This window comes from Bos javanicus, chromosome 22, assembly GCF_032452875.1.
Source record: "Bos javanicus breed banteng chromosome 22, ARS-OSU_banteng_1.0, whole genome shotgun sequence".
Classification (NCBI taxonomy): Eukaryota; Metazoa; Chordata; class Mammalia; order Artiodactyla; family Bovidae; genus Bos; species Bos javanicus.
In genome coordinates this window covers 43,095,835-43,107,793 of record NC_083889.1, presented here as the reverse complement: position 1 = coordinate 43,107,793, position 11,959 = coordinate 43,095,835, and the positions used below count along the sequence as shown (strand labels likewise).

The 11,959-nt window shown below is 48.4% G+C and overlaps 1 protein-coding gene across 5 annotated transcripts in view; it reads left to right on the top strand.

Annotated features, from left to right (window-relative positions):
* Positions 1-2,588: 2,588 nt before the first annotated feature.
* Positions 2,589-11,959, top strand: part of ABHD6 (abhydrolase domain containing 6, acylglycerol lipase) — a 48,394-nt gene continuing 39,023 nt past the window's right edge. For 3 of the 5 annotated variants that reach the window (XM_061397439.1, XM_061397440.1, XM_061397437.1), the window contains exon 1: positions 2,589-2,734. The gene's annotated coding sequence lies outside the window, so the exon portion shown is untranslated. The remainder of the gene's footprint in view (positions 2,735-11,959) is intronic. The other 2 variants (XM_061397441.1, XM_061397438.1) reach the window with 1 other exon arrangement.

Sequence of the window (11,959 nt, the reverse complement as noted above, 5' to 3'; positions counted from 1 at the left end):
GCTGCCTCTCTGGACCTGTTCTGAGGGTGTTGAAGGACTGCTAGCTTGGAAAGACTTTGGCAGTGAGGAGAAGTAAGGCCAGAGAAGGTACATGGTCTTTGATGAGTAAATTGTCCCCAGAGCTCTGAGAACAGTTCCATGAAGCAGGTCAGATGTAACTCTTGACGTCTGAGTGATGAAATGTCCAACATGCTCTGGCCCCAGCCAGGGAGATTGCCCCATACTCTGGATGCATTCCAGCAGCCCTGACAGGCAGATTTTACAGGGCTTCCAGTGGCCTTGGAGATTCCTCTTTGCTACATTTCTGGTGCTTCTCATCTGTGTCCCATTCTTAGAACTCAAGACCTGCCCAACTCAGCCAGGTTTTGCCAGGTTGGCAGGCCTGAGGCTGCCTTTGTGGTGGATTGAAACGGCCGAGAAAGTCCTGTTGAGTACTGATCCCACCTAGGTCTGGAGCAAGAAGCAGGCAAGCCAGAGACTCAGTACAGTAGGAAGACACCTCTGCTGCTGCAGCCGCCGCTACCACTGCGCGTGCGCGCACACACACACACACACACACACACACACACACACAGGCTCAGCACGTAGTAAGTGTTCAGTAAATATTTGTGAAATGAATGAATAAATACTTTGATGGAAGGAGCCCACAGTATAGTGTGGGTCCAAAGGGAATTTAAGGAAGGCTTCCTGGAGGAAGTAGCATTTAAATTGAGATATGAAAAAGAGGTCCTGATGGAGGGAAAGACGAGGGCAGAAGAAGAGGGCGTCAGAGGATAGATAGCTGGATGGCATCACAGATGCAATGGACAGGAACTTGGGCAAACTTTGGAAGTTGGTGAGGGACAGAGAGGCCTGGCATGCTACAGTCCATGGGGTCACAAAGAGTCAGGCACCACTGGGCAACTGAACAACAATATGGAAAAGAGGAAGGCGTAGCCAGGCCAAGTGGGAAAGGATGAGAGTTCTTGGCAAAGGCTGAGGTGGTAGAGTTCAGCCCCAGTGCCCCTGGGGTGCTAAAATGCTGTTGAGGGGGTAAACTGAGGCCAGATGTTCAAAAACGTAGGCTTGGTGGCAGATAAACTAGACAGAAACAGTATTTGAGTTTTAATGGGTGATGACTTTTATACACTCCTTCTTTTTTTTTTTTTTTTTTTGCCTAGTGAGGTTTAATTGTCCTTAAAATGAAGAAATGGCCATAGTGGGGATTTAACCCATGGTGCTTGAAAAATTTATAAGATGGTGAGTTTTGCACCCAAGAACTTTGGAGGTAGATGATCTAGGGTTGGGATTCCCAGTTCTGTGCTTTTCAGGGCAAGTTCCTTGTCTCAGAAGAGCACAGTGCCCACCTGACAGCACCAAATGAGATGCCCCACATAGGGCAGGGTTACTTTGCTTGCCTGTGAATCTGTCTGTCCCTCCAAGCCCTTTCGAGGTAGAGATCTAGCCTGAGTCACTGGCGGGTGTGGTGCCCAACAATGCTAGGCACACAATAGGTGCTCAGATAGCATATTCAAAGGCAGAGACATTACTTTGCCAACAAAGGTTCGTCTAGTCAAGGCTATGGTTTTTCCTGTGGTCATGTATGGATGTGAGAGTTGGACTGTGAAGAAGGCTGAGCGCCGAAGAATTGATGCTTTTGAACTGTGGTGTTGGAGAAGACTCTTGAGAGTCCCTTGGACTGCAGGGAGATCCAACCAGTCCATTCTGAATCCCCCAACCCTGGGATTCTTTGGAAGGAATGATGCTAAGGCTGAAACTCCAGTACTTTGGCCACCTCATGCGAAGAGTTGACTCATTGGAAAAGACTCTGATGCCGGGAGGGATTGGGGGCAGAAGGAGAAGGGGACGACAGAGGATGAGAGGGCTGGATGGTATCACTGACTCGATGGACGTGATTCTGAGTGAACTCGGGGATTTGGTGATGGACAGGGAGGCCTGGCGTGCTGCGAATCATGGGGTCGCAAAGAGTCGGATACGACTGAGCCTCTGAACAGAAAACGGCTTGGCGGTAAAGAAATCAGCCTACAAGGCAGGAGACAGGGGAGATGTAGATTCGATCCCTGGGTTGGGAAGATCCTCTGGAGAAGGAAATGGCAACCCACTCCAGTATTCTTGCCTGGGAAGTCCCATGAACAAAGAAGCCTGGCGCGCTACAGTCCATAGAGTCGCAAAGAGTTGGACAAAACTGAGCGACTTGAGCACGCAAAATAAACAATGCCGCAAAGGATTCTGTCGTCGTATTGTGGAAGTGTGTGTGGCCCTTTGGGTTCCAGCCCTCCCCCAGGCCCCAGTCAAAGCTTTGGGGCCGAGGCGGGGGTGATTGGGTTCTGCCACCCCTTCCCCTTCCCCGGCACCTGGGGCTGCACAGGGAACACGGTAGGTGCTCTAGGATGTCTAGAGACAGGTTGGTGGGATCGGGTTGTGTCAAATACCAACTTTATCCTCCGGGCTTTACCCTACGACCTGGGAATGCCCAAGAGCTAGGAGTTCTCGCCCCTGAGCCTCCAAGACGGAACGCGGCAGCCTGGGAGCAGCGCGGGGGCGGAGCCAGCTTTTCTGTCGGGGGACGTAGGCCCGCGCACTGCGCCTTTAAGACGCCCAGCAGAGGCGGGCCTGGAGCTGAGAGCGGATGCGCTCCCAGGCTCCGCGCAGTAGCCGGGTCCGAGCTGGGGGCCAGGACCAGGGACGGACGTCTGGATAGCGCAGGGGTTGCAGACGGCTGAGGTCAGGTGAGGTGAGTGCCGGTCGGGGTGGGAGGCGAGGGGGTTGGTGGTGCGCATTTAGGAGGGAATATTCCCGGGCTCCCCCAATGGCCCCATGACCTACCCCACACTTCCGAGTCCGGACTGCCTGACCTCTTTCCAGAAAAAGGGTTGGGGACCTGTACCTCCCTTTTTCCTCCGTTTCCCAGCCCCAGCACCAGCCCCTGCGCTCTCCCTTCCTGCACCTGGATAGGTTTGACATTCCTGAATCCCTGGTCCCTACTTCCCCGGGGCCGGGCTGCCTGCTGCCCTAAGCACCCAGACAAGATGAGGACTGGTCGGGACCTGCACGCTTCTATTCAGCCTCCCCGCTGCTTGCACCAGCCCGTAGGCGCCCCTCCCCAAGTGCCTCAATGGTTTGGAGGCTACAGCTCAGCTGCCCTGCCAGCTGCTGTCATCTGCCTCCATCCTGCCCCAGACATGTGCACCCCTCAAGACCTTTCCCAACCATAACTTACCTCCAGCAGCCTTTCAGCTCTTTCTCCACCCTGCCTCAGTTCCTTTGCATCCTCTCCTCCGCTCAACCTGTCAGTCAGGTTGCTGGTCCAACCACCCCGACTGCACCGCCCGGCAACCTCGGCATCCCCAGGGCTTCCTGGCAGTTGGAAATGCGGATTGTGTAACGCTGGCTGCTCCTGCGGGTTGTGTACCCCTGAACCCGCAGGGGAGTAGAGGAGGCCTGGCCGAAGGAGGGAGGAAGAGGTTGTAGACTGAAAGGCTGTGCCAGCAGGCCACTGTATGAATCCTTTTCTGTGCCCGCGGGCTGAGTGGTAAAGAAAAGATCTCACCTCTTACCGGCTCAGAAATCCCTAATGGCAGACTCCACCTGGCTGGGGTTAAAAATAGCTTCTTCTTAATAAGAGCTGACATACAGTAAGCAAAAACAGGGTGTTAGGCCCTTTCCTAAGCACCTTTGAAAACCTTACCTGTCGAACTCCTACCAATACCCCCATATGAGGTAGGTGCCTCCATTGTGCCCATTTCTCAGAGGAAAAATGAGAGGGATTCAGAGATGGGTCCCTCCCAGGACACACTGAGTCACCTCAAAGCCCCCATTCTGAACCACTGGGCTTACTTTATTGTAACTAATAAATTTTTATCAACATTTTTTAATATAGAAAGTTAGAAATTACAGAAGTTAATAACCTGTGTCCCTGGCATAAGTTTATTTTTCTAAAATTAGGTTTTTGGACCAGCAAGGGATCCTTGGTACCCTCTTTAAGAATATTGATGCCCAAAGAGGAGAAAGGACTTGCGTGAGGCCACACAGCCTGAAAGTGCCAGGACTGGGGTGCAAAACAGGTCCTGGGATGGTTAATTGGTACTTGCTAGGTTCTCTGATGGCTGCCTCAGCCCTTCAGTCTGGGATCTTGGAGACCCTGCCCACCTCCCCTTCTGCATCGTGATGTCCTTCCTTTTCTGCTTCCTTTGCTCTAACCCAAGCTAGTGAACACACATTCTACCCTCTGCTGCCTTTCTTTAGGTTGTCACCTGCTCTGGGAATGCTCTTCATGGAATCTCTAATGTCTAAATTGTCAAAAGTTCAGAAATAAAACAAGTAAAACCAGTAAATTACCAGAGTAGTAGTAATTAGTAAAAATTTATTGTGCACACTCCAAAAAGATAAAACCAGGAGCGTAAAAACCAAAACAGTGGAACGAGGCTCAGGGATAAACTGTTTTAAAGCAGCTTCAGTTCAGTTCAGTTCAGTCGCTCAGTTGTGTCCGACTGTTTGCGACCCCATGAACTGCAGCACGCCAGGCCTCCCTGTCCATCACCAACTCCTGGAGTCTACCCAAACTCATGTCCATTGAGTCGGTGATGCCATCTAACCATCTTATCCCCTGTCGTCCCCTTCTCCTCCTGCCTTCAATCTTCCCCAACATCAGGGTCTTTTCAAATGAGTCAGCTCTTCGCATCAGGTGGCCAAAGTATTGGAGTTTCAGCTACAACATCAGTCTTTCCAATGAACACCTAGGACTGATCTCCTTTACGATGGGCTGGTTGAATCTCCTTGCCATCCAAGGGACTCTAAAGAGTTTTCTCCAGCACCACAGTTCAAAAGCATCAATTCTTTGGCGCTCAGCTTTCTTCATATATCCATACTTGACTACCGGAAAAACCATAGCCTTGACTAGATGGACCTTTGTTGACAAAGTAATGTCTCTGCTTTTTAATATGGTGTCTAGATTGGTCATAGCTTTCCTTCTAAGGAGTAAACATCTTTTAAATTTCATGGCTGCAATCACCATCTGCAGTAAAGCAGCTTATATAGTGAGAAAGAAGTGGTGGTTTATTCTTTACAGTAGATGGTTGTAATATTAGAATTTTCTTAAATAATAGGGAATTAGTCAGTAGTTACCTCATGTCAACCTTGGGAAACAGTTCAGGTTTTGCGTATGATTTCTAGGGACATGAGCGAGAACTGACATAAGTGAGTCTTCCAAAATAAGTTAAATTAAGCTTTGTGTAGCTACACTAGTATCATCTGCTCAGGGAATCTTCAAGGCTGGTCTCCATTTGTTTTTGATTTAACAAAACATTACCTACCCCTTAGAGTCTTAACTTGTCTGTCCCCTTGAAAACACTCTCCTGATTTCTCCCCTACTCCCACCTAAAATCTCTTTCTTTCTCCCTTGGGATGTGTAGCTGGGATCCTACCACCTTCTACTCCCATAATGGTGTTTGGAAAGTTCTGCAGCACACATCTGCCTTATCCTCTTGGGTGCAGTCGTGCTGTTAGGATTACTAGTGTTCCCCAAGACTCCTCTTCCCACCTGCCTGGTGAAGCCCCAGGACAGAGAGAGAGGTCCATGGGGGATGGGGTGGTTTCTGAAGTAAGGATAAGCTCAGAATTTCTGAAGCCTGCAACCCCAAACTCCCTTCATTGAGCTGCAGCTGATCACAGGGAGAATGACTCAGTGAGGTACTGAATATTATAACTACATGTTTGTTCATAACGCTGAGGGGTCCCACCAGAAAAATCAGAGAGACTCAGGTCTAAATCCCACTTCTACCACTGGGTAGCTTTGTGGCTGTGGGCCAGTTACCTAACCTCTTTGAGCCTCAGCTTCTGGTAATAATACCTGCTTTAGAAGGCAGTGGTGAGATTTAGATAAAGTAAAGCACAGGGCCCAGCACATGATAAGCACTCAGTAAATACCTATTAGTATGAAGAGTGACCACTACTTTGAATTATTGGAGAATTATTAATTCATTACTATATGGCTCATACTAATTTTGCTTAGCGATGGGTCAGGGGAGTTCAAGCCAAGAAGAGGTAAGAATTTTTTGTGCTTGGAAAGGCCTGCCTGTGAGAATGTCTTGAACTGCGATATATCATCCGTTGCCTTTACAGTGCGATAAAATTGCCTATTTTTTAAGCTTTAAAAATATATGACCTTCTAGCTCTGTGAGAATCTGTGTTACCTAGAATGAATGCGTCAATGTGGTTTGTGCAGTTGTAAGGGATTATGAAACTTAATGATAGGAGGGAATAAAAAAAAAACCTTAGAGATGACCTTGGTTTGCAGTGTGTGTGGTTGGTTCAGGCCTATCTTGGGAGTAAGAGGTTCAATTCAAAGGTTACCTGGGTCTGGAGGAAAATAAAGCAAACGAATGCTCTATCCTAGTAGGCTAGTAAACTGCTGAGACTGTGGAAATCCACTTCCACGTGCCATATACTTTTCCAACTTCTGGTTATTCTGACGACTAGATCAGTCATTACAGCGGTGAGTGTTCAGAAGAAGAGGCCAAGAATGTCACCTTCAAAGCTAGTGTTTGGAATTTGATGGGAAGCTAGTTCTGCAAATTAAAAAAAAAATTTATTTAAAAATTTCTCCTAAGATTCTTTACTGGAATATGTTAGGATCCCATTTGATAATTTAAGGACTGTCGAGTTTAGATGTTATAAGACATAAAGTCAGCACAATATTGTAGAGCCGTTATCCACCCCCCCCAAAAAAGAAAAAGTTTTGTAAGTTTCACAGTTGTATGAAATTTAGTAGCTGTTACAGCTTTTCTTTATTTCTATGACCCTGCAGGGATGTAAGCACTTTTCATACTGTCCTTTACAGTCAGACAGTAAAGCGTCTGCCTGCCATGCAGGAGACCTGGGTTCGATCCCTGGGTTGGGAAGATACCCTGGAGAAGGAAATGGCAACCCACTCCAGTACTCTTACCTGGAAAATTCCATGGACTGAGGAGCCTGGTAGGCTTCAGTCCATGGGGTCCAAAGAGTCGGACACGACTGAGCGAGTTCACTTTCTTTCTAGCCACATATGGCTATTAAAGTTAAATTAATTCAAATTAAATAAAACATACAATTCTGTTCTTCAGTCACACTAGCCGCATTTCAAGTGCTCATGTGCCATGTGGCCAGCAGCTACCATATTAGGCAGAGCAAACAGAGAACATTTCTTTGTTCACAGAAAGTCCTATGGAAGGGACTTCCCTGGTGGTCCAGTGATTAAGACTACGCTTCCTACATAGGGGGCTCTAGTTTGATCCCTGATTGGGAAATTAAGATCCCACATGCCGCATGGTGTAGCCAAAAAAAAAAAATAGTCCTTTAGGATAGCAGTCTTTAGATCTATAAGGCTATGGGAAAGTCACGTGGTTATAGAGTTAAATTCCCTTCTTTCTGGCAAGTCATCTGCAGGCCAAGAAATTGAGTATGCAGAGAATGTTTTATTGTTAAGAATGAAGATGTTAACAAATTCCCTTAGCCTCATTTTGGCTGAATGGCTTGCTGGCTTTTAACAATGCCAGATTCAAAGGATGGGGGAGAAGGGAGAATCAAATGAAATGTCTCTGGGCAGTGCATCTGGCTGCCTGTTAGAACCTTCTCTGACCTCTGCTCCAGTCAGGCTGAATCTGAATCTCTGAAGGTGGGGCCTAGGAATTCCAGGAATCTGTTTTTGTTTCTTTTCGTAAAGCTCCCTGGGTATTGTGCAGCCAGGGTTGAAAGCCTGGCAAGGTATGTATATGGAATCTGGAAAGATGGTATGGATGATCCTATTTGCAGGGCAGCAGAGAAGACACTGACAGAAAGAATAGACTTATGGTCAGGGAGAGGGTTAGATGACTTGAAAGAATGGTATTGAAACATACAGGGCTTCCATGATGGCTCAGACAGTCAAGAATCCACCTGCAATGCAAGAGACCTGGGTTTGATCCCTGGGTCAGGAAGATCCCCGGGTCAGGAAGATCTCCTGGAGAAGGGAACGGCTACCCACTCCAGTGTTCTGGCCTGGAGAATTCCATGGACAGAGGAGCATATACATTCAGTTCAGTTCAGTTCAGTCGCTCGGTTGTGTTCGACTCTTTGCGACCCCATGGCAGCATGCCAGGCCTCCCTGTCCATCACCAACTCCTGGAGTTCACTCAAACTCACGTCCATTGAATCGGTGATGCCATCCAGCCATCTCATCCTCTGTCATCCCCTTCTCCTCTTGCCCCCAATCCCTCCCAGCATCAGAGTCTTTTCCAGTGAGTGGCCTTTTCGAATGAGGTGGCCAAAGTACTGGAGTTTCAGCTTTAGCAACATTACCATATGTACAATAGATAACCAGTGGAGATTTGCTTGTATGATTCAGGGAATGCCTATGCTCTGTGACAGCCTGGAGGGGTGGGATGGAGAGGGAAGTGGGAGGAAGGTTTACGAGGGAGGGGACATATGTATATCTGCGGCTGGTTCATGTTGATGTATGGCAGAAACCAACTCAATATTATAAAGTAATTATCCTCAAGTTTAAAATGCAGAAAAAAAAGAACAGCTTCAAGACTGTGCCCTTAAAAAAGAAAAACTCCTGAGCACTGAAAGAAAATGTTTCAAAGTAGATTTGGGGAGTGACTAAAAATGTTCCTCACTGATTAACTGCAGTAATAAAGATTGGAGTTGAGTGGGTTCACTTCCTGTAGAAATAGGTCTCCACTGAGGGCAGCTTTACGCCTAGGGAGTATTTGGCACCATCTGGAGACATTTTTGCTTATCAAAACTTGGGGGCCTCTCTCCACTGGTTAGAGGCAGGGGATACTGCTAATTACTTTCACAATGCTTAGGAAGTGGATAGGAAAGCCCCTCACAACAAAGAATTAATCTGGCCCCAAATGTCCTTTGTGCTATGATTGAGAAACCCTAATTGAGACATAGGGTCCCCTAGGGGCTTCCCAGATGTTGCTAGTGGTGAAGAATTCGCCTGCCAATGTGGGCACACGCAAGAGATGCGGGTTGGAAGATCCCCTGGAGCTTTAAAATAGCTCCTCACTCTAGTATTCTTGCCTGGAAAATCTCATGGGCAGAGGAGCCTGGTGGGCTACAGTCCATGGGGTCACAAAGAGTTGGATACGACCGAGCACACACCATCTAGAAGTAATTTTTGCAAACCAAAGTCTTCCTTAACCATGAAGATAGTCCCCGCTTCAAGAAAGATCACGATATTCTCCTAAACTAGACCTTCGGAAACCCTCTTGATCATATATTCAGTCCCGGCAGCCATGTAGCATGTTGTTGCCCGTCATCGGATGCGTTTCCAGCTGTTCCAAGGAAACTGCTGATTCAGGAAAACAGTACTGCCTGCAGAAGGTGTGAGCAGAGGTGCTTACAGGGCTGCACGTTGAGATCCTCTTCTTGTAAAACGTTTACCCAGAGTGACAGCAGCCTTGCTCAGGTGGTTTTCCAGAAGCTGTGGCTCTTGGCTGCTGGTGTTGGGTATCTGCCTCGTGATGTACCCGGAAGAGGATTCAAGCCTGATATGTGATGAAGTTTGGGAACTGAGCTATGGGCTAGACTCTGGGAATATAAAGATAGCGACAGAGAGCTGCTTACTGATGAAGCGTCTGAGCAGACCTGGCACAGCAGCAGTGCAGGGTGATGGAGGCGTATTCCTGAACACAAGTTCGTGTGGACAATACACAGTGCGGACAGACACCCCAAAATGGCGGAGTCTGGAGCAGAGTACATGTATTGCAGGGCCAAGCGAAGGGGACAGGTTACTCCCCCAGTGGGTTGAGGGGAGACATTTTTAAAAGGCAAATTAGAGCTGAGGGCTGCAGGGTTTGTGGCTTTCTTCTGCTTGGTTGGTGGTGAGGTCAAAGCTGTGCTCCAGGAATCTTACACTCAGCCTGAAGTTACCATCCTCAATCTGGGTGGGTGCCTTAGTTCCTATAGAAGAGATCGAAGATAGTGTTCTGTGTGTTCCTTGAGGAGGAACCAGGACCCTGCCCCAAGGCTGAACTTTTCTTTCTCGACTACTCCTCTGTTTCTGCAGCCCCTCTCTTCCCTGATTAGCAACTGTTTGAATCTGCCCTGTGGAACTCAGGGAAAGTCAAGGAGGCTGAATGAAACCTATTTCCTACAGATAAGGAGGGAGCACAGAAAGGCTTTTGTGCCCAGCAGGACCCATAGGGTCCTGCTCAATTTCAGTGGCACGGCTGTGCAGCTCCTCCCAGGAGAGCAGGCCAGTGCTTCCCAGCTGTGCAGCGAGTACTCATCACCGTCCAGTCCCTGCTTTGAGCAGTCTCCATGCATCATTTGATTTTCTCCCCACACTGAGGCTCCAAGAGGTTCTGTGACTTGCCGAGGTCCCAAAGCTGGTAGTGACAGAGCAGAGATGTGAACGTAGGTTATGGAACTGCACAGCTGACCCTCAGAGAAGCATTTACAGGTGGGGTGGTCCCAGGTGGCCCAGTGGTAAAGAATCCACCTGCCAAGCAGGAAATGCGAGTTCTATCCCTGGGTTGGGAAGATGCCCTGAAGGAGGAAATGGCAGCTCATGCCAGTATTCTTGCCTGAGAAATCCATGGACCGAGGAGCCCGGTGAGCTGCAGTCCATGGGGTCACAAAAGAGTCAGACATGACTGAGCAACTGAACAACAACAACACAATGTTTTCCTAGCCGAGACTTGAAGGATGTAACCTCAAGTCCCCCAAGCAGGGCTGTGCTGGGGGTAGGGGAGCCACTGTGCGGAAGCCCTGTGGGTGTGAAGGAGTATGCCATGTCAGGATTGTAGATCTTTCAGGAAAATAGGGGGCAGGATACAAGAGGATGACATGTGAAGGATGGGCAGGCTCCAACTTGTCCATGGCCTTCCATGTCACGCTGTGGGCCACTGTGAGCCACCAGTGGAGTGGGGCAGAAGAAGAGAAGAACTGTGTGCCATTGGACAGCTTGCTTAAGCTCTCTGGGTCTCAGCTGCCCCTCTGGAGTCTCTAAAGCTACTCTGGTGAGGAATGCTCATTTTGTTAGTGACCATAAAGAACAGAGTGAAGGAATGGCCCGCAGTGGCGCTGGTGGGGCAGCACTGTGATTCATGGCTTGCCTGTTTGTCGTTTGGTGTTATACTAAGTGCCCACCGAGGGAAGGCGTGGTGATGCTAAAGTGCCGTGGCACCTGCAGAGATGTAGTAAGACTTGTCTTCACGGAGCTTGCAGCCTAGTGCAGGGTGCCGCCAGTGTTTTCATATTACAGCAGAAGACACAGATCACAAATACTTGTTGGCATGCAGAAGGAAGTCAAGGTTACTGACAGCTGGGGGACTGAGGGAAGGTTCACTGAAGGAGATAACGCCTAGTTCTGCCAGAATGATTTGTTAGAAGATGGGGGTAGATAGAGTGTGTAGTTCAGATCAACAGAAAATGGGGAAGTGGAGAAAAATACAAAGCTAGTTCAGGTGCCCCCACCAGAAGGTCAGATTATCAGCCTATCTGGTAACGAATTCCCCGGAGTTGCCAGGTTTTAGGGGGAATGTGGCAGTTATAACAGGAATCTATCCACTGCTGGACTTGCCACTTATGCACTTGGGTCCCACCCCATCATGCCTCCTCCCTTTTTAACCCTGGTGTCCAGCCAGGCTCCTGGAGCATCCATGTCTTGGTTATCTGTCCCTCCCAAGACATAAGGACATTTTACAAATATGAGACCTACCTTAGAAAGTGAAATTATAACTCTTGACAGAGACAGAATTTCATGAAATCACAGCAAGGGATGTTGGGGGGCTGGTTGACTGACGTGTGGAGATTGTAATGGGTGGCAGTCTGGCAATGTGAGACCTGTTAACTGATGAAGAGAAGGGAGGGACTTGAAGCTCAAAGGATTGGGAGGCCTTTGGGAAAGCTGTAAGTAAAATATTTTTGCAAAAATGTCCCCTGAATGATAGCACTGTGACAACCAGATGTTAAGTGGAAGGATTTAGCG